Here is a 23,431-nt window from a genome sequence, read left to right as displayed (position 1 = left end):
CTCTGCTTCACATGTTGAAAGTGTAACAATTGCTTGTTTTTTTAGAACTCCAAGCAAAACCAGCAGTTCCCATAAAAAACACAAAACCAGTTGTGCTTTTTCTATCATCAACATCTCCTCCCCAATCACTATCACTGAATCCATACAATCTGAAATTGTTCTGGGAAGAGTAAAACAAACCATAATCCAGTGTACCTTTGATGTATCGAACTATTCGTTTTGCTGCCTCCATATGAGTTAAAGTTGGAACCTCCATGTAACGACTAATGAGTCCAACTCCATATAAGATATCTGGCCTTGTACATGTCAAAAATCTCAACCTTCCAACCAACCTTCTAAACAAAGTTGGATTCACCTTTTCTTCATCATCATGCTTTGACAACTTATTTCGACAATCCACTGGCGTAGAAGCTGAATTGCATTTATCCATCTTGAATTCTTTTAAAATAGCTTCCGCATATGACTTCTGAGACAAAAAGACACCTTCATCACTTTGCTTAACTTCAATGCCCAAATAATATGACATCAGCCCCAAATCCGTCATCTCATAATTATTTGTCATCAACTTCTTAAATTCTTCAATCATCTTTTGATCAGATCCTGTGAAAATTAAATCATCAACATACAAGCATACATACATTATTTTTCCATCCTCATTCTCCTTGATATACAAAGCATGCTCATATGGACATCTTGTGAAGCCATTCTTCTGGAAATAGTCATCGATGCAAGAATACCAAGCCCTTAGAGCTTGCTTAAGGCCATACAAAGCCTTTTTTAACTTCAACACCTTATCTTCTTGCCCTTTCATAGTATAACCCAATGGTTGATTGACATAAACTTCTTCTTCAAGAGTTCCATTTAAGAATGCTGATTTGACATCCATTTGGTGAATTTTCCATCCTTGTTGAGCTGCCAAAGAAATAACTAATCGAATTGTCTCAATTCGAGCCACCAGAGCAAAAACTTCTTCATAATCAATTCCGGTCTTTTGAGAAAAACCTTTTGCAACAAGGCGAGCTTTATACTTCTCCACTTTTCCTTTGGCATTTTTCTTTATTTTGAAAATCCACTTCACTGCTACAGCTTTTTTTCCCTTTGGCAGTGTTGCCAATTCCCAAGTGTCATTCTTCTTTATGGAATTTATTTCTTCATCCATTGCTTGTCTCCATTTCTTTTCCTGAATAGCTTCTTCAAATTGTACAGGTTCTGTATCAGCAAACAAACAGAATAAAGTAGCGTTATCTACTTCTTCAGTTTCTGCATAAATCTCACTCAAGCTTCTCATTCGAGGCTGCCTCTCTGATGAACTTTCTGGGGATGAGTCTGTCACATTTGTCTGAGATGTGGAAGGTGAGTTTGGTGGTGTGATAATTGTTGGTCCCTTGTAAGGTTGCAAATATAGTTCCAAGGGGGGGTTAGGAACTATTTTACCTTTTTTAAAATAATTTGGGCAGATTTCTTTTCTTTAAGAAAAGTTTATATAACAGCGGCTCTTAACACTCAGCAAGACACTGGCTTAGTCAACTGGTGACTAGGACAGCTTCGTTGCTTAGGTCAGGAAATAGCACTTAGAGTCTATTCCTGAGCCAACTTGTTGGTAGCGCACAACTCAGCTTGACCTCTCTTACTTGGTCAGTTTTAGTTTCTTTTAAGCAAGCAATATAAATAAGGAGTTAAGGTTTAGAAATACTTCACTCAGCAGATTTATCCAGGTTCGGCTTCTTCTAAGCCTACGTCCTGTCCCCGGAACACTTCCGAGATTTCAAATCCTCTACTGAGCTCTTTAAAGGTAGAGCCTCAAACCTTTTACAAAATCAGAAGCTGAGTATAACAAGAGTACCTTCCTCTATACCTCTACTCACTTCTATTCTAATTCACTAAGTACTAAAACCGAGTACTCAGCTTCTCCTTTCTACTTCTAGAAATGATAAAGATTTTATCCTAAACAACAATTGCTAGAACACCTTAGATGATTGAAAAAAAATCACTCTAGACTTTTACACAAATGAATAGACTTTGTAGTGTAAGAATTTGCTTTGCTTTTGATGGAGAACTTTTGTATACGTTTGGTCAGCGTAACGGCTTTTGCTCAAAGTTCTCTGTTGAATGTGGATTCTGAATGCTCTATTTATAGAGAGCTGTGAGAGCTTCTGGTTATTTCGAATTTCGAAATAACCGTTGGAGGGAAACGGCTACAGGTCGTTTTCACTCAGTCTGCCAGCAGTTCTCTTAGCCAATCAGATTACAGCGTCTTCTGTTCTTCGGTCAGTGTGACAGTATGTTCCTCTATTTTGGGTAACGTCAACCAGACAGCTTGCTGTGTCTTCTGATCTTTACTTAAAGAGGAAATACTTTGTCTGGAAGCTGTCTTATGGTCAGCGGCTGTCTTGTATGTTTTGTCGAGACAGCTCAGCAGCTTCATACCGAAGTTGTCTACGTGGATCTTCTCGATCCTTCTTTACTCAGCATGCGTTTCATTACTTCAATGGCGACGTTTTGGGAATACGCGGGCTGAGTGATCTTGGTCTTGTTTGACTTGGGCCTTGACTTCCGTATAGGGCTTGAGCCTTATGATCTTTATGTCTTATGATAAATTATAAACTCAACATTGAACAAACACATTAGTGACAATAAATCAAAGCATTTAAACTTAGTGTGTTGTAGAATATTTATTTTCACTTAATTAATTTTGTCAAATCAAAATCTTGTGGAAAGGTGTTTCAACAAACTCCCCCATTTTGATGTTGGCAAAACTAATCAGCAAGGAACTCAGTATGAGCTCCCCCATGATAGTTGACCTTTTTAATTAAGTGAACTCCCCCGTAAGGGCAGAACTACTGACTTAGTTTTATTCTAAACATTCTAACGTTTAACTGAATAAGTCTAAGATCAGTTTTCAGGTATAGGTCAGCTTATGGGTCATATTCTATTTTACTCAGTATTCAGCGAAAGTAATGTATAGTGACAGAGCGCTGAGTAATTTATTTGTTCAATGGTTTATATTTGACAAGTTCACACATTTATATGCAGCATGCATTCATATAATACTTAGCATTTAAAGGATGAATAATCAAAAGTTAAAACCGAATGCAAGTACTGTAGAAATAACAGAAGTTAGGCATATTGTTTAAAACAAGAAAAAAAAACAGGATAAACAAGACAGGGCAAAAAAAAAACAATTCTTCTTCCTAACTTCTAACTCTCTAGATTCTATCTTAGAGTTCCTTCTCCTTAGTTGCCACTTTTCTCCCCCGTTTTGCCAGCATCAGCAGTAGGCAAATTGACGGTAGGGGCAGGAGACTTGGCCTGATCTTGCAGCAGACGAATTTGACCTTCCAAGGAATTCATATGGTTGACCATAGTCAACATGAGTTCGGTCATTCTGGTCATTTGAGCCTGTGTTGGTTGCTGCGTCTGAACAGAGGAGAAGTGATTGATCAAGGCATGGATTTCATGCAGAATATGGTGAGTGACAAGTGGATGAGAGGACTGGTCATGAGTAGCTGGAGGATGAGCTTGTTCTTGAAGCAGATTGTTAGCTGAGGCGATGACACGCCGTCCTGACTCAGTAGCACCTAGGTGTGCAAATTTTGCAGGAGTGGGCTCGCATTGAGTGCCTTGTGTAGTAACAGGACTACGAGGCGTGTTGACCTCAGGTGCTGAGTTGCTTTGAGTTTGAGGTGGGAGTGGAGCTTTTTTTAGACTCGCAGGGGTTTTGGCTTGTTTCTCACTTAGAGAAACAGAGGCTTGTTTTTGTGGAGACCCCTCTTGGGTAATGTGGGGCTCAAGAACAGGTTCTTCTTCTGTTCTCAGTTTCTTCTCAGCTGACTCAGCTAGGTCCTGATCAGCTTTCCTCTTGTTTCTTTCCATTCGCCTTACCTTTCTCGGGACAGTACGAATATCCTTCGAGCAGGCTCCCTTTTTCTTCTTCTTCTCAGCTTCAGCAATCTCAGATGGCACAGTAGAAGTATACTCAGTTTGAGGTTCATTGGTCGGTTCTGTACCCTCATCAGGTTGAGCAGCTTCATCCATAACATCATCTATTATATTCTTCAGATTTGTCAGATTTTCCATTTCTCCAATGGGTTGCTCAAACTCAGCCATAAGATCCTCCTTCTCAGTGGTTTCATTTTCGTCATATCCTTTCAGGGGTTGGCTATGTGATAGTCCATTCAGTAGACGTGCAGTGATAACAGTTCCTGTTGAACTTATTTCACCAACATTCTCTATGTTCTTGTCCTGTATTATCCTTGTGATGAGAGAACCTAAACGGAGCTTCCTTCCACTTCTTTGAAAAGCACCGACCAGAAATACAGGCATATTGAAAGGAGTGCTGGTCAGCATATGCCAGATGAAACATTGTTCAAAATTAGAGGCGGATGAGGGAGAGCTGAGTTTAGGGAAGATGAAGTTGGTCAGCAAGAAATGGACCATCTTCTGATTTTTGCCCATGCAGGTGCTGGGTACTTCTCCTTTGTAGTCTTTAGGTTTACAGAACCCCTTCATCTTTTCTGCGATGGCTTTTGGTATCGGCTCCTTTGTTGTCCTGAACTGGATCCCTGTATTTGGTATTTCTAGCAGTGTTGCTAGATATTCAGGGGTTATCACTATCTTTTGACCTTTAATTGTGGTTTCTAGGTAGTCAGAGTCATCTGCATCAACGTGCAGGTTGGAGTAGAACTCTCTTACCATCGTAGGATAGGTTTGTCCGGAAAGAGAGAAGAGACCCTTCCAGTTGTTCTTTTTGATCCATTCACAGAATGGTGTCTCTGGGGAGATGAAATCGGAGTGGAAGTATCGACTCCTTAGTACCTCTTGATTCTTGGCGCAAGAGGGTACCTTGATCATCTTTCTCATGATGCTGGTTGAAGGACCAGCCTGGTCAGAGGATTTGAGAGTTGGAGAGAAAGTGCTTTCGTTGAAAGACATTTTTTGGAGTTCTAAAGCTCTTAGGTGTTAAAGGAAAAATTCTGAAGCTTTCTTAAAGTTCAGTGCGCATGTAAAGAGGGTAGTGGGTTAGTATCCACTATTTATGGATTTTTAGTTTAGGGTGCCGTTTGAATTTAAGCCGGTCTTGCCCTTGGGTTGTCCAATCGGCAGAAACCCTGACACTTATGACGCTTTTAAGACGTATTCGGCGCATGCGCAGTACAGGTGTCATTTCGCGTGTGGTGGCATTAAATGCTAATAAGTGCTTTTACTCAGCGTTTGTTGAGATAAACGTTTCATATTCTGAGTAGTCAGTTTTGGTTCAATGGATAGTTTTAAGTTCAAGTTCTAAACTAATTTACTCAGTGTGCAAGATTACTCAGTATTGTATATTCAGTCAGTTTCAATGACATACTCAGCAAACAATAAATCATTCAGCATGTAATTCACTCAGCATTCAATATTCATTTAGCGCAGAAGTTTACTGAAGAGGATTAAACATACCGATTGCTTCTCTCAGTATGCTAAATTGCTCTCGTGCTAGAGGCTTTGTAAAGATATCAGCAAGCTGCTCATCTGTTGGCACATAAGTCAGCTTAATTTCTTTCTTGAGTACATGATCTCTGATGAAGTGATGTCTTATGCTGACATGCTTCATCCTGCTGTGCTGGATTGGGTTCTTTGAGAGGTCAATTGCACTTTTGTTGTCGCATTTGACTTCAATTGTCTTTGTTTGAACACCATAATCTTCAAGTTGTTGCTTAATCCAAAGGACTTGAGCAACACAGCTTCCAGCAGCAATGTACTCAGCTTCAGTTGTGGACAGGGCTACTGACGCCTGCTTCTTGCTGAACCAGGATACAAGACAACTTCCTAGGAAATGGCATCCTCCAGAGGTGCTTTTTCTTTCCAGCTTGTCTCATCCATAGTCAGCGTCAGTGTATCCAATGAGTGTGAAGTCATGAGTATTTGGATACCACAAACCTGCATTTACTGAGCTTTGCAAATATCTAAGGATCCTTTTTACAGCTATGTAATGGGATTCCTTAGGGTTAGCTTGATATCTAGCACAATAACATACTGAGAACTGAATGTCCGGTCTACTTGCTGTTAAGTAAAGTAAAGAGCCAATCATACCTCGGTATAACTTGCTGTCTACTGACTTACCATTTTCATCAGCACAAAGGACAGTGTCAGTGCCCATAGGAGTGGATATTGGCTTACAATGTTCTAGTTCATATTTCTTCAATATCTCCTTGGCATATTTAGCTTGACTGATGAATATGCCATTCTTTCCTTGCTTAATTTGAAGTCCGAGGAAGAAGTTGAGTTCTCCCATCATTGACATTTCGAATTCAGTCTGCATTTGTTTGCTAAATTCCTTGCACATAGATTCATTAGTAGTACCAAATATAATGTCATCTACATATATTTGTGCCAGCAGGGTATCTTTACCCTTTCTCTTAATGAATAAGGTTGTATCAGCTTGACCCCTGACGTAATCTCTAGTCAGTAAAAAATTGGTCAGCCTCTCATACCAAGCACGTGGTGCTTGCTTGAGGCCATACAGAGCCTTTTTGAGTTTGTAAACGTGGTTTGGGAACTTAGAATCCTCAAACCCTGGAGGCTGATTGACGTAGACCTCCTCGTTTATTACTCCATTAAGAAATGCACTTTTAACATCCATTTGAAACAGTTTAAAGTTCATATATGATGCATATGCGCATAAAATCCTAATTGCTTCTAGCCTTGCCACTGGGGCAAAGGTCTCACCGTAGTCAATACCTTCTTGCTGACTGTAGCCCTGAGCTACAAGTCTTGCCTTGTTTCTGACTACGTTTCCTTGCTCATCTAGCTTGTTCCTGAAGACCCATCTCGTTCCAATGGTCTTTTGGCTCCTAGGATGTGGCACTAGCTCCCATACATTATTCCTCCTGAACTGATTGAGTTCCTCTTGCATGGCATTCATCCAGAATTCGTCATCCTCAGCTTCGGCAAAGTTCTTCGGCTCCAGTACTGAGACAAAAGCTACATTGCCGAGATACTTCCTTAGTTGATTTCTTGTCATCAGCGTATTTCCAGCTGAGTCAAGAATTGCATTTTCTGAATGCCCTCTTGGGACTCTTATCTCCTTTGGTAGATTTATGTCTTGTTCTATCTGTGTTTCAACATTCTCTGCAGAAGTAGATGGGTCAGTGAAAGTAATTTTAGGTTCACTCTTACTCTTGGTCAGCCGTTTTATGAAGGACTCAGTAGCTGGTTCTTGATCAGCAGGTGCTGAGTTTGGTTCATCTTCTGTCAGCGGCTGGTATCTTCCTGTAGGGTCAGTTTCATCGAATTGCACATGTATAGATTCTTCTAATACTTGAGTTCTCTTATTAAAAACTCTGTATGCTTTGCTGTTTGTTGAGTAGCCTAGAAAGATAGCCTCATCAGCTTTTGAATCAAATTTGGCTAAGCTATCTTTGGTATTTAAAATAAAACACCTACAGCCAAAGGCACGAAAGTATCCAATGTTGGGCTTTCGTCCTTTCCAAAGTTCATATGGGGTTTTCTTAAGTATAGGTCTAACTAGAGCCCTATTCAGAATATAGCATGCTGTGTTGACAGCTTCTCCCCAAAAATACTTTGGAAGCCTATGCTCATCCAGCATTGTCCTGGCAATCTCAACCAGGGTTCTGTTCTTCCTTTCAACAACCCCATTTTGCTGAGGCGTTCTAGGAGCAGAGAAATTGTGGTCAATGCCGCTGGCTTCACAGAATTCAATAAACTTTTGGTTCTTGAATTCTCCACCGTTATCACTACGGATATGAGCTAATTTTAGGTCTTTCTCATTTTCAATTTTTCTAACCAAGTTTGAAAATGTCTCAAAGGTCTCATCCTTACTGGTTAGCAGGATAACCCATGTGTACCGAGAGAAATCATCTACAATAACCAAGGAAAACCTTCTTCCACCCAGACTCAGCGGCTGGACTGGACCAAAGAGATCCAAGTGTAGCATTTCTAACGGACGCTTAGTTGAGACAATGTTTTTACTTTGAAAAGATTGCTTGGTTTGTTTTCCAGCTTGGCAGGCATGGCATAATTGATCTTTTTGAAATTTAAGTTCAGGCAGTCCCTCAACCAATTGCTTTCTTGCTAATTTGGCCAGGAGGTCCATGCTTATATGACCAAGTCTCCTGTGCCATAGCCAGGAATTTTCTTCCTTTGTGACTAAGCATACAGTTTTTGAAAACTTCTTTTCTAGGTTTAGCATGAAGACATTGTCTATCCGAGGGGCAGTTAAGATTAACGCATTTGTTTTTCCCTCATATATTTTACATCCAGTATCGTCAAATATAACTTTTCTCCCATTATCACATAGCTGAGCTACGCTGAGTAAGTTATATTTGAGTCCGCTGACTAGGGAGACAGATTCAATAGTGGGATTACCTCCAACGGTGCCTGATCCTACTATCTTACCCTTTTTGTTGTCTCCAAAACTTACGCTTCCTCCTCGTTTACGTTCAAACGTGATGAATTGAGTTTCATCACCCGTCATATGCCTTGAGCATGCGCTGTCAATATACCACATTTTTTACTTCTCGGCACATCTCAGGCTTACCTGCATTGTGATCAGTTTCCTTTAGGTACCCAATTCTTTTTGGGTCCTGACTTGTTAGGTTCAACAGGTAAAGCATCATATTTTATTTTGTGGCGGCATATATTAACAGTATGGCCACTTTTTCCACAGAAGTCACAACTGACTTTCTGTTTAGGACTCTTTACTGACTTGTCAGCACCCCAGTGCTGAGCGTGCCAGCACACCTTAATGGTGTGTCCTAACTTCCCACAAAAGTCACACTGGACTCTTCGCTGGGGATTTCGTCTTTGCTGAGTACCTTGGTACTGAGTACCTTGATACTAAGTTCTCAGAGGAAAATTGTTTTTGTTTGGAACCTTTAGTTGGTTCTGAATGGTTGTGACATCCTTCCTCAGTTTCTTGGAAACTGACTGGACTTCAACGACAGACTCATGAATGGTTTTCATATTTTCATGCAAAACTGAGTTGTCTTGAAGAAGGTATCTGAGGTCACTTAGTTTGACCTCTTCCACCTCATCACAACGCCGGCTGAGTGTTTTAATCTTTTTGTTACACTTTTTGACAAGTGTATAAAGATCACTCAGGGCATTAGCCATTTTATTTCTGAGTTGAGAGAGTGAGATTACCTCATTTGATTGCTCTTCATTATCTATCTCATCAGATTGGTCAGCATGCTCGGAAATGCATGGCTCAGCAAGTTCGTCAGCCATGAAACATATCTTTGCTGACTCTGTGGCCTCAGCTTCAGTTGATGAAGAATCATCGCTGTCACTCCATGTCGCCACCATTGCCTTCTTTTTGTCTTTCCTCAGAGTTGGGCAGCTTGACTTGATGTGTCCGGTTTGATGGCACTCAAAGCTTGTAATGGGCTTCGAGTTGTCCTTCTTGAATTTGCTGTCACTTGAGTCAGCCTTATATTTGTCAAATTTTCTATAAGGCTTTTTGGAGTATTTGTCATTCTTTTTGAACAGCCTCTTCATTTTCCTCGTGAACATTGCCATCTCCTCATCGTCAGTTGAGCCATCATCAGTTGAGTCGGTTTTCATGACAAGTGATTTTTGCTTCTTGTCTTCTGATTTTTCCTTCACCTCGAAATTCTTCATGGATATCTCATGGGTCAGCAGTAAGCCGATGAGTTCATCATATTTATAGGTGGTTAAATCCTGAGCTTCTTCAACGGCTGTCTTCTTGGCTTGCCAGTCCTTAGGAAGACTTCTGAGTATCTTCTTGACTTGTTCTTCCTCAGTGAAGATTTTTTCAAGTCTTTTGAGCTCATTTATGATGTTGGTGAATCTTGCATTCATCTCAGAGATCCCCTCATCATTGTTCATTTTGAATAGCTCATACAATCTCATTTGCTGGTTGACCTTGGACTCCTTCACCTTGTTGGTTCCTTCGTAGGTCACCTCCAGCTTCTTCCAGATCTCCTGTGCGGATTCACAACCTGATATTTTGTTGTATTCTGCAGCATCCAGCGCACAGTGAAGCATATTTATAGCCGAAGCATGGTTTTGTAGCTTCTTGAGATCATCCTCTGTCCATTCAACCTCAGCTTTAACAACTGACTGGCCAGCAACAACTTTCACAGGTACAAACGGGCCTTGGACTATAGATAGCCAGGCACTCATGTTTGTAGCTTGAATGAAGTTCTTCATCCTATTCTTCCAAAAGGTATAGTTTGACCCGAAGAATAGGGGAGGCCTGGTAATGGACAGCCCCTCAGGTAATATCTGAGTTGTCTGGTTTCCAGGGAGAAACCGAGTGCTATTTTCACCCATGGTATGGATCAACTCAAGGTTGTTAGACCTTTAGTAATGAGCTATTAAGCTCTGATACCACTTGTTGGTCCCTTGTAAGGTTGCAAATATAGTTCCAAGGGGGGGGGGGGGTTAGGAACTATTTTACCTTTTTTAAAATAATTTGGGCAGATTTCTTTTCTTTAAGAAAAGTTTATATAACAACGGCTCTTAACACTCAGCAAGACACTGGCTTAGTCAACTGGTGACTAGGACAGCTTCGTTGCTTAGGTCAGGAAATAGCACTTAGAGTCTATTCCTGAGCCAACTTGTTGGTAGCGCACAACTCAGCTTGACCTCTCTTACTTGGTCAGTTTTAGTTTATTTTAAGCAAGCAATATAAATAAGGAGTTAAGGTTTAGAAATACTTCACTCAGCAGATTTATCCAGGTTCGGCTTCTTCTAAGCCTACGTCCTGTCCCCGGAACACTTCCGAGATTTCAAATCCTCTACTGAGCTCTTTAAAGGTAGAGCCTCAAACCTTTTACAAAATCAGAAGCTGAGTATAACAAGAGTACCTTCCTCTATACCTCTACTCACTTCTATTCGAATTCACTAAGTACTAAAACCGAGTACTCAGCTTCTCCTTTCTACTTCTAGAAATGATAAAGATTTTATCCTAAACAACAATTGCTAGAACACCTTAGATGATTGAAAAACAATCACTCTAGACTTTTACACAAATGAATAGACTTTGTAGTGTAAGAATTTGCTTTGCTTTTGATGGAGAACTTTTGTATACGTTTGGTCAGCGTAACGGCTTTTGCTCAAAGTTCTCTGTTGAATGTGGATTCTGAATGCTCTATTTATAGAGAGCTGAGAGAGCTTCTGGTTATTTCGAATTTCGAAATAACCGTTGGAGGGAAACGGCTATAGGTCGTTTTCACTCAGTCTGCCAGCAGTTCTCTTAGCCGATCAGATTCCAGTGTCTTCTGTTCTTCGGTCAGTGTGACAGTATGTTCCTCCATTTTGGGTAACGTCAACCAGACAGCTTGCTGTGTCTTCTGATCTTTACTTAAAGAGGAAATACTTTGTCTGGAAGCTGTCTTATGGTCAGCGGCTGTCTTGTACGTTTTGTCGAGACAGCTCAGCAGCTTCATACCGAAGTTGTCTACGTGGATCTTCTCGATCCTTCTTTACTCAGCATGCGTTTCATTACTTCAACGGCGACGTTTTGGGAATACGCGGGCTGAGTGATCTTGGTCTTGTTTGACTTGGGCCTTGACTTCCGTATAGGGCTTGAGCCTTATGATCTTTATGTCTTATGATAAATTATAAACTCAACATTGAACAAACACATTAGTGACAATAAATCAAAGCATTTAAACTTAGTGTGTTGTAGAATATTTATTTTCACTTAATTAATTTTGTCAAATCAAAATCTTGTGGAAAGGTGTTTCAACAATAATTACATCTTCATTTTGACCTGCAAAATCATCATCATATACATGAAGAAAATCATAATTTTCATCTTCTGGAATCTTCCAATTCCAAGAGCTTTCTTCTTGAAATTCTGCATCTCTGCTTATCACAACTTTTCCATTCCGAGGATTATAAAATTTATAACCTTTGGAATTTTTTGCATAGCCAATAAACACCATCTTCTCACTTTTATCATCCAATTTGCTTCTCAATTCGTCAGCAACATGAACATAACCAAGACAACCAAATACTTTTACATGAGAAATATTTGGTTTCTTTCCACACCATGCTTCATTGGGGGTCTTTTGCAAAAGCTTCTTTGAAGGACTTCTATTATTTAAATAGACTGCACATGTTACTGCTTCTGCCCAAAATTCTTTTGGCATACCTTTGCACTTCATCATGCTTCGGGTCATGTTAAGAATGGTTCTATTTTTCCGTTCCACGACACCATTTTGTTGAGGAGATCTTGGAACAGTAAGCAGTCGACGAACACCATTATAATCACAGAACTGATTGAATTTCTCAGATGTGAATTCTCCTCCTCGATCATTTCGTAATGATCGGATCTTCAAGCCGCTTTCATTCTCAACTAGTGCTTTAAATTTTTTAAACACTTCAAATGCTTTAGATTTTGCCTTCAAAAAATAAACCCATGTTTTCCGAGTATAATCATCAATAAATAATAAGAAATACCGGCTTCCTCCATGTGAACTCGGATTAATGGGACCACAAATATCTGCATTCACCAATTCAAGTGGTTTTGATGTGCTTGACAAAGACTCCTTTGGAAAACTCCTTCTGAATTGCTTCCCGTACATACACCCTTCACAAATCTGATTGGGATGATCTATGGAAGGTAATCCATACACCATTTTTTGCTTGCACATTTGCTCCAGTCCACCAAAATTCAAGTGACCCATTCTGAGATGCCACAGCCATGCAGAATCTGATGAGGCTTTCAAACACATAGGACGATCACTGCTGATTTTTAATTTGAACATCTTGTTTGCAGACATAGGAACTTTTGCAATCATTTTTTTCTTTCCATCTTTCATAACCAGCCCATTCCTGTTCATCTCCACTTCATAACCTTTCTCCAAAAGTTGTCCAATACTCAAAATATTGGATTTCAAAGCTGGAACATAATAAACATGAGAAATAAATTGATGATCTCCATTCTTCAGTTTGATAAGAATGTCACCACTTCCCACAACTAGAACTTTTGTTTTGTCACCGAAAGAAATACTTCCTTTCTTAGATTCATCAAGCTTATAAAAAAGTTCTTTATTTCCCGTCATATGATTGCTTGCTCCCGAGTCTAGATACCAAGACTCCTTGCGCCTTGTTTCATCTTCGCTACATGTCAGTAACAAAGTTGATTCTTCATCTTCCTCCTCGGCAAAATTGGCATGTTCGTCTTTAAAAGGTTCAGATTTACACTCAGCAGCATAATGCCCAAATTCTTGACAATTGTAACATTGCACACGAGATTTATCACAACCATGCCAATTATTTCCACGGCCTTGGAAATTGTTGCCTCTACCACGTCCTCTTGCATTCCATTGCTGATTATTTGTGGCTTCATTATTGTGAAAATTTCTGCCACCTCTACCTCTTCCATTATATCCACGATTCCAGCCACGGCCACGGCCTCTACCTCTTGATCTTCCTCTTCCTCTTCCATATCCACCTTCAAATTGCTTCTTTTCTTCTTTATCATTCAAATCTAGTTTCGCCTGCAACACCTGAGCTACAGGTTCTTCTCTATTTTTTAATCTCTCCTCATGGGCTTGTAACGAACCCAAAAGTTGATCTACACACATAGTCTCCAGATCTTTTGATTCTTCAATGGCAGTCACCACGTAATCAAATTTCTGAGTCAAAGAACGAAGGATTTTTTCTATCACAAGAACATCCTCCATTTTTTCTCCATATCTCTTCAACTGATTGACAATTACCAAAGTTCTATTAAAGAACTCATCAATTTTCTCTGACTCTTTCATCTTGAGTTTCTCATACTCACTTCTCAAGGTTTGCAAACGCACCTTGACTACTTTATCTTTCCCCTTAAAGGAATTTTCGAGAATCTCCCATGCCTCATTGGCTGTTGTTGCAGTCGAAATTTTCACGAACATATTCTCATCCAGACACATGTGGATTAGAGAGAGTGCTTGTTGGTCTTTCTTCCTTTTCGCTTTTTGAGCATTCGTCAATTCCTCCTCATTCTCTGGCTGCTCATATCCAGTTTCTACCATTTCCCATACATCTTGGGAACCCAACAAAGCCTTCGTTCTAATGCACCAATTATCATAATTTTCCTTTGATAATTGTGGATATTTGTATGGGATCATTCCATTCAACATTGTAGAGAATTTTTGCTGGCTCTGATACCAATTTGATGGATCAAATAAATAAACTTTCAGAGGTACAGAGGAAGAGTATAATTGCTGGAAGAAATTCTCTTCTGATTCTCTTGCCTTACTACTTTGTATTGATAGGTATTTATAGATTACAAACATGACTCTTAGTAAACTACATTAACTCACTATAAATACAGATACAGACACAGGTACAGAAATGACTCTTGGACACTCTATAAATACAGATACAGAAATGACTCTTGGATAATCCACTGAATCAAATTAAAGACTATTAATTATAAGTTCATTATTTCAACACTTTGGTATCCACTGTTTTGATGAAAATGATAGAAAGATAAACAAATAAATATGAAAATGCAAATACAATAGATAATTTAGAATAGACATATTACTAACAACCTTTGGAAGTCTGAAATCCAAGAGAGAACAGAAGAACAAAAGCCTTGAAGTTCATCTTGATCTAATGGAACCTGACACGTCAACGTAATTGCATTTTGTATAAAAGACAGCAGCAGCTGCTTTATCTTTACTCTTGAACATGCCAAAACACTAGAACTAGATGATAATTATCTTCGGGTTTTTTTAGTCTTGAGGACGTAATCTTTTTTTGGCATCTACATACTTATTTAGCTTTTAATTTAAGATAAATCAATTATACTCACATAAATATATTAACTATTTCGTGATGAAAAAAACCCATCAAATTTACTGCATTTCATACGGTTTAAAAAATGAAACTTTTACAATTGCATATCAGATATAAAATTTCATTTTAAACTTTTACCAATATAAATTGGTTAAATAAACCCTTTTTTAATCTAAATTTATATCTAGGACTGTAATCAAATATTTAACATTAACATGTATAATTGTAATTAATTGATTTTTTTAAAGGGTGAGTCTAATAATTTCCATATCATAATACATTGGATAAATAATTTTTTAGTCTCATTCTTTTTACTTATCACACTGTTTAGTTCACTATTTTGAAAAACACATTATAAGGTTTCTATCATTTGTCGTTATTAATTTTTTGGTCTTTTTATCTATTTCTTTTAGATTTTTAACCGTTATATTTGATATAAAAACACAGACAGAAAATAACAAATTAACATGGTCATTTTATATCGAACTATGACTGTCCTAAAACCTAAGATATGTTCGGTTAAAAATTTAAAGAAAAATAAATAAAAGACTCTGGAAGTAATATAGTAGAACTTTTCAATTATTATATTAAGATGTTTATTTTTTACTTTTAATTTATTTTACGGATAAAGTACCAAAATAGTCTATTATTTTTTAGAAGTATCAATTTAGGCTTCACGTACAAAATAATACCAATATAGACTTAACGTTTGAAAAAGGGTACCAATTTAGGCATCGATAACGAAATGTGACACGTTATTCATATTACTCCATTAAGTTCTGATTTCTCTCTCCATGTACAATTGTTAGAACTTAATGGAGTAATATAAATAATGTGTCAGGTTTCGTTATCGAGGTAATTGATACCATTTTTTAAGGGTAATTAATTTATTAGTATATTTTGACAAAACACGCTGTTTAGTCCATGTATTTTCAAAAACACATGGTAAGGTCCCTAACCTTTTTCTCACTGAACTGTTTAGTCCCTAACGTTTTTCTCGATGAACTGTTTAGTCTCTACCATTAAACTCTCATGAAGATTTTGTTAGTCAATTTGGATTTGCGTTCTTCTTTTCCTTTATTTTCCTTTTCTTTAAACTCTAATGCATCTGAAATCAACTTTGAGTGTTCTTCTTCTTGATTTTCTTCTTAATCGTTCAAATTCGTAAGCATTGGGTATGTTCTTTTTCTTGTTCTCCATACAAATAGCTTCTTCTTCTAAATTGGATTTCCTCTTCTAAAGTTTGAAGGTAAATAATAAAGGGTAATTTAGTCATTTCCGAAGTCATAAACGGTAAAAAAATCTAACAAACAGACGGAAGGACTGAGCAGTTCAGTGAGAAAAAGGTTAGGGACCTTACCAAGTGTTTTTGAAAATACAATGACTAAACAGCGTGTTTTGTCAAAATATAGGGACTAATAAATTAATTACCCTTTTTTTAAACGTTAAACTTATATTGGTGCTATTTTATACGTGGAGCCTAAATTGTTACTTTTCCAAAAATCATAAGTCTATAGTACTTTATTCTTTTATTTTATCATAAAAGAGATGTGTGCACATATACCAGGTGTAACCACATCGCATGTAAATATATATAGCTGACTATTGCACCTTTGGATGTATATGGGGTTAAATGCACCCTTGCTCGTTAAATTTTAGGTAGTCATTCAACTTTAATTTATTTCAATAAACTCATCCAATTTTGATTTTTGTTTTAATAAAATCACTCGGATAATCTCAGACGAAAAAGATTATCAAAATTATGACATGGCATCTAAATTAGAAATTCACAAATTAGAATAAAGCTTATAATATAACAAAAGAAAATAATATAATTACAAACAATTATCTGTGATGGAATTTTAGGAACACTAAATCCTTGATCAGCAGTAATTTGCTGATAAGAAAGAGTTTTGAATAAAATTTGCAAAACAAACACAAATAATCCGAACATATTAAAACACAATTAATCTAAAAGTGAATGACTTTTTTATTTAGACAAATTTGAAGCTGAATGACATTTCTTTCCGTTTTTGGTACTTCAAATGCTTCTTACAATACCCAATATGTTATTATTGGGTGTTCTTTAATGCTTACAAAGAAAGGGATAGAAAATACAATACAAATTAATTTATCAAATAAATGAAATTTTGATTTTGTATTCTTTAAATGTAATACTATTTGTGAGACTTGCAATACCATTTCTTTATTGTCGCTTGGAGGGTCTCTTGATGTTGAGGATATTCCATTTCACTGAAATGATTGTTTTTAATATTTTAAATTTATGTTATCTAAAAGTTTAAGTGTAAAAAACCTCAAATTACATGTGACTTTATTATGAAACATGTTTATTATACCATAAAAACCCGATTTTAACTCAAACTATTCATCATTATCAGATAACACTATTTATATTTTCACTGTATTGTTGTCTGAAAACTAAAAAATCAGCAAATTTTATATGTCTTGCAAGGAAGCAAAAATTTCCCAAAATTAGATTAGGTTTTCTCTCTATGCTGAAACCAAAATACACCACCTAATCCTCCTCTTTCTAGAGCTCTCATTTTAGCTCTCACATCCCTCTTTTGCCTTACTCCATAGGTATAGGAGCTTCTACATGCAAATCTCCATTTTTGAATTCGAAAAATAGAAATGGTAAGCTCTATTTGTTCTCTTCCTTGATCTACTAGGGTTTTATTGTTCCTTAATCGAGCTTTTCCTAATCTGTGTTGTAATAATCATCGGATTTACTCTTACTAAAGTTGTTGAGCCGCTAGAAGATGTATATATGGTGCCAAGCATGTAAAATGTTTACCGTATTACTAATATAGTTACAAATAACAATAACAAATATACAAAACAAGTTCAATTTATTGATAAACTTGTTTTGAAAGTCCAATATGGTAGTCAAATAATTATCAAATCAGTCCATTTAAAATTTTCATTGCGGTAAAATTGATTTTGTTTGAAAACGTTATGATTAAATTTGTATCATTTCGTTCGTTAAAGTCACTTTGTGCTTCGCCGAAAACATTAGGATTAATTTTGACTATTATTCCAATTAACTATCTGAGCTCATAACTCATTTTTAATTGATACTCCCTAATTTTTTATTTTTATTTTTCTTTCTCTCTCCTCTTTATTAATTTCTTTCTGAAATTAATTGAATTTTCATCTCTTTCTAAATCTAATATAATTTAACCCATCTTTCCTCAAAGTTCCCTAGCACTGGCCCAAAGGCGTAAACACCATCAACCCCCCAAACACTAAACCCACCATTCTCCATAGCTTTTCTAATAACATTCCCCATAACAAAATAAATTACCTATATCTGCTGTCTTCTTTCTAGTTACCTATATCTTTAACTCGAAACTAGCTCCCGTTTTCGGCATGCTCCCGCTAGAAGATGGTGTATTTGATTTTTATTTTTTATTTTGGAATTTGTTTGTGATAATTAGATAATAAGGGGGTTAATTTATAAAATAAATAAATATAAGAACCAAATCAACTATTTCCCCTTTGACTTTTAATACCGTTAGTCAATTTGGTATGTGTTGCTAACGGAATGAACCTCAATGTATGCATTTTGTAAACTTTTAAACCACAAGGTACCGATCGAAAACAGGTGTGGCCACAAGATTTATTTTTGTACTTTTCTCTATTTTTATATAGCATAATACATGTTTTAATTGTATTTATATAATAATTTTTTATGAACAAATAAAAAAATACAAATACAATTAATTTCTGACTAGTCTACGATTAATCTTCGAGATCCGACTAGCTAATTTGACAAACAATGAAAAGGAAAAGATAAAAAAAATTGAAGAGGTTGAAATGGAAGATGAGAGGTTGGATGTAGCAAAATTGTGATAATGATATGGGTGTGAAGATGCTTTTGGCATGAAATAAAATTCCAAAACTCTTGTGATGTATTCAGTCAGTCTGCGGTAAACTTATTTGTTTTTGGTAAAGTTAATTGTTGATTTAGTATCAGTACTAGTTTTAGACCCGTGCTTTGCACGGGTTTTTTTATTCAGTTTTGTGACAATTATCTTAATATTTAGAAATTTACAAGTGAATATATAAAATATTTGCTTCAAAAGAATGTTGATTGTGGCTGATATAAAATCCTACAACATTTGATTGTTAAATCTTTAATATAAATTATGAAAAAAAAAGAAACTTCAATTTTTCGGTTCTTGTTTTTCAAAATTTCATATGGTTTTTTTAATTTTTCATTAAAAACTTCGTGTAATCAGTTGATTTTATTGCATATTAAAACCTTGTGAATATATAAAATATTTGCTTCAAAAGAATGTTGATTGTGGCTGTTATAAAATCCTACAACATTTTATTGTTAAATCTTTAATATAAATTATGAAAAAAAAAAGAAACTTCAATTTTTCGGTTCTTGTTTTTCAAAATTTCATATGGTTTTTTTAATTTTTCATTAAAAACTTCGTGTAATCAGTTGATTTTATTGATGCCATTATTAAATAATGATTAATAAAAAAAGTAATTATTTATTATTATTAGGTATGGAAATTCGAAGCTATATTTCATTATATATAAGATTTAATTAATTGTAAGGATAAATTAATTAAATAATTAACACCGTATTATTCAGAAATATTAATAAAAGACTTCAATGTGTTTGATAATTTGTAACTTTAAGTAGAAATAAATTATATGCTAGAGAGTTTATGAGCGCCGCTGCACCAAAATAATGTCAATCTCACCATAACATCAACTGAAAATTAAATGAATATTTATAAATTTAACATAAATAAAGGAGGGCGAAAATCTCTTATTATCCAATAGGTTGAAAAGCAACTTATTGTATCAACGGCTGCAGTGCTGCTTTTAAAATTAGGAAACATAAAAAGACTGTCTCATAACAAATAATAATGTTCAACAAAAAAAGACAGGTGATTATGAGTAAGTTAAAAAAAACAGAACTCAAGGGCCAAATCTGATTAATAAACCTGACAGATTTTAATCCTAAAAGAACAACCTCATCCAAGTATTTGACGTGAACAATGTCGTAAACGTTGGGCTGCTGTCCAATTTGCGCAAAGGCTGAAGCATAATGAAATTGATCAGAAAAGCTAACACTATCTCAATAGGAAGTAAAAATAATGAAATTGTGAAAGTACCCAGCGAGAAAAGACAGATGCCAAGGCCTGGTTGGAGATCAAGAACGATGCCGCCCATGGCGGTCAATTTCGAAATTAAACTCATTGAAAGAGATGATGTTAACAAACCGAAATGAAAAAAAACTTATGGATCAACCTGTAAACATTGAGCAAAATCTTCATTTGCCTACTGTGAGAGTGGAAAGACATAATAGGGAATTCAAGTACAGAAAACAAAAATCATATCTACAAACAAAAGTGATGAAAAAAATCAATTAACTGTGGAACGAACCTCAAACCAGAAGCGATTACAAAAGTGGAATCTGGAAACATAAGAAAAAGAGAGGGATGGGGAGCACATATAACTTTTGACTTAGAATTGAGGCCTGCTGGAAAGCACTTGAATAATGTATAACGTGAGAGTCTGTGGTGGAAAGCGTATGAAGGAAACTGTTATAAAGAAAGCCAGTCAGTAATAAAGAATCAAATATATATACAATTAACCCTATATATCAAAAAATAAAGGCCAAAATAACTACTTGAAGATAAATTGATGGAAGCAACAAAGGCTCCAACAGCCACCACTTTTACATTTTTTTACTAAGCATGAAAAAGTTAACATTGAATGGTAGAAAGAACTCTCAAAGAATTTAAAAAAAAAAATACAATTTTTTAAAAATCTAGTGCAACATAAAAGTGTCTCCCTCTAAGTCATTTAGAAACATAAAATTCTGATATACCAGTTTGAGGAAATGAAAGCAAATATAAAAACCATAGACCCTTCCTTGGTTTGAATATGAATCATAGAATCTTGCCATATTTATTTCCTGAATGCATCTGATTCCATTGACAATTGAAGAAATTGTAGTATTACAAATTCCCAGAAGTGAAACACTAAAAAACACAGCCCATGTATGAAATGATGCAAAAGTTGAAGGCGAAGTTGTACTATATAAAAAAAGAATCAATTGAATTGATAATCATTAGGCAAATGAAAATGGTATATCAAACTCATTAAGTGAATTCCAACTTACCCGATATTCAATGAACAAAGAAACTCAATGATTTGACACTGTTCCTGCTACGACAAAAAAGAATTCAGAGTAACTGTAGCATTTTGATGAATTAGTTTTCTCAAAAAATTGAGAGAGCTGTTAGTCAAACAGCAGTTGAGGAAAATTCCCAGAAAACAAACGGTTACCGCATTAACGCAGCCTGAATTAGGAAAAAACATGTGGTTCAGAACTACAAAACCAATTTTGCCAATTTAAGGGATTCTATAGAACCTATAACTCCTGTCAACAAACAGATTGCAATTAAAAGAAATAAGGAAAGAGAGCAAAAACAAATGAATTTGTGCGTGACAAAAAAGAGAGATTCAAAATTAGAAAAGGAAACGTTTACCTTAGACAGTCGATCACATGAAGTTAAATAACCAAAACCAATTAAAAAACAAACTTGACTGGTAGGGTTAAAAAAATATACAGTGTCGAAAGTCCAAAGATCTTGATTTATACTTATATTTATTAAGGATAAGCTACCAAATTAGGTTTATGATTTTTGGGAAATATTAATTTAGGCTCAACGTACAAAATAGCATCAATATAAGCTTAACGTTTAAAAAAAGTACCAATTTAGGCCTCGATAACGGATTGGACACACCATTCATATAAAGCCGTTAAGAACAGAATTAGAAATCTGCAATTCGTATGCTTCGTAATAAGTAGCCTAATTAAGAATTCAAGTAATTAAAACAATTAATTAGAATTAAAACAAATTACCTCTGTAAGGTTTGAACATATAGAGAAAACATATGAACATTCAAATCTGAAATATATCTCATATTAACATTCACATCTGAAATATATCTCATATTCTAATCCAGTGATAGAATCAAATGAAGGATGAGGCAATTGAAGGCATATAAAATCTCTGGCTGATATATTACATATATGGTGAAACAATTAAAAAATAGACACTGAAATTAAAGAACAAACACAAAATTGAAGAAACCGTACCTGAAGGAGAAACGGTAATAGCAGCAAATCCTCCTAAAGCAAATCCTTCAGAATGGAATTAAAAAAATTGGGGATTTGTCCACTAAACATCATAACAACAGAACAACGCCCATTTGAAGAAGAATTCTGAAAGTATCAGGAACATATGGTCTGCAAATAGGAAGTTAACAGAGTTGCATATAGAGACTTTTGAGATTTGAAACTAATTTAGATAGAAGTAATTACAATTGGAATGAATATACCTGGCCAAACCTACTCGAATTTGGAGCAAAAAAAACAGCAAGATTCGAGAATACATATTCGTTGTAGGCTGGATCTATCTCGAGTGAATAATCAAGCAGAGCAAAATACAAAGGAGAAAGGAAGAGGGAATAGATTCAATCTTTCAAAAATGTTGATTTCCATTGTTGAGAAGACCCATATGTGAATAACATAGAAACCGTAATTTTGGGAAGAGGAAATGTACAGGAAATATAATTTTGAAAAGTTAATCCAAAAAACAAAAATGCTAAAAATTAAAAAAATTACACATCAGCTATAATAATTTAACAAAATGACACATCATCAACTTAACTTAGTATATTGTATATAGATAGATTATAACGTGTGGCATTACTTTTGTTGGGTTCCTTTCCTATAAATGAAATACATAAACCACCTTCTCTCAAACTGAAACTAGCAAAAAAAGCAAAATGAGTGTCGAAGTAATAGATGGTGCAACCATCATGAAGTTTGTGGAGGATGAAGAAGCATTCGTTGTATCAATACGGGAGCGTTTCACTGAGCTTGACAAGGACAAAGATGGACTTCTTTCGTACGGAGAGATGTTGAAGGAGATGCCACATGTTTATGATTCTGTGTTTGTTAAGTTCGATCATGACTTGAATTTTGAAGAATTCATGTCAGAAACTAAGAAGATGATGCTTCTTCATAAAGATGGTCTTTTCAAGAGACTCTGCTTAATTTAATTATTTATTTTGCTTTTTTAACTTAATTATGTGCTTTCTTTTTTCTTTTTCTTTTTCAAGAGGACTTGTATCGCATGTAGGTTTATGCCTTCTCATATATCTAATAAATGATTTTTATGTTAGTTTTACCAACATAAACTACAATTAATTGTAGAGAGATGGTTTATTTTTTCTCTAATTAATAAAAATTTGAATATATTGGTTTACTGTTTCACATGTACATTTAACTATCACATTCAACTTTTTAAAAATCAATTATGTTTAAAATACATACTATTTCAAAATATTAATAGTTGAGTCTTCTAATTATAAAATTTTCATAAAATATTTACTACTTTATTAACAAAGTTGTCAAAATATACAAAACAGTTTCAATTTATCGACAACCGTATTTGAAAGATCTAATATGATAGTCAAATAATAATCAAATCAGTATGTTTAACTCTTTTATTAGGTAAAGGGAAAATTGAATTTGTTTGAAAACGTTAAGAGTAAAATTGCATAATAATTATGATAAAATTGCACTTCTCCGAAAACGATAGAG

The 23,431-nt window shown here is 35.6% G+C and overlaps 1 long non-coding RNA gene across 4 annotated transcripts; it reads right to left on the bottom strand.

Moving 5' to 3' along the window:
* Nucleotides 1-19,635: 19,635 nt before the first annotated feature.
* Nucleotides 19,636-22,428, bottom strand: LOC136230794 (uncharacterized). 4 transcript variants are annotated; one of them, XR_010689538.1, is made up of 7 exons: nucleotides 22,162-22,427; nucleotides 21,920-22,069; nucleotides 21,532-21,629; nucleotides 20,936-21,116; nucleotides 20,194-20,351; nucleotides 19,923-20,058; nucleotides 19,636-19,845 (listed from the first exon to the last, which is right to left on the bottom strand). It is a non-coding gene; the product is annotated as an uncharacterized lncRNA (long non-coding RNA). The 4 variants fall into 4 exon arrangements; XR_010689536.1 differs by having other exon boundaries at nucleotides 20,936-21,629; nucleotides 22,162-22,428; XR_010689537.1 differs by having other exon boundaries at nucleotides 20,936-21,599; nucleotides 22,162-22,428.
* Between the last annotated feature and the right edge of the window lie 1,003 nt (nucleotides 22,429-23,431).

Source organism: Euphorbia lathyris, chromosome 5 (assembly GCF_963576675.1).
Source record: "Euphorbia lathyris chromosome 5, ddEupLath1.1, whole genome shotgun sequence".
Lineage (NCBI taxonomy): Eukaryota > Viridiplantae > Streptophyta > Magnoliopsida > Malpighiales > Euphorbiaceae > Euphorbia > Euphorbia lathyris.
The sequence above is the reverse complement of the archived record's forward strand: the minus strand, read 5'-3'. Positions and strand labels throughout refer to the sequence as shown.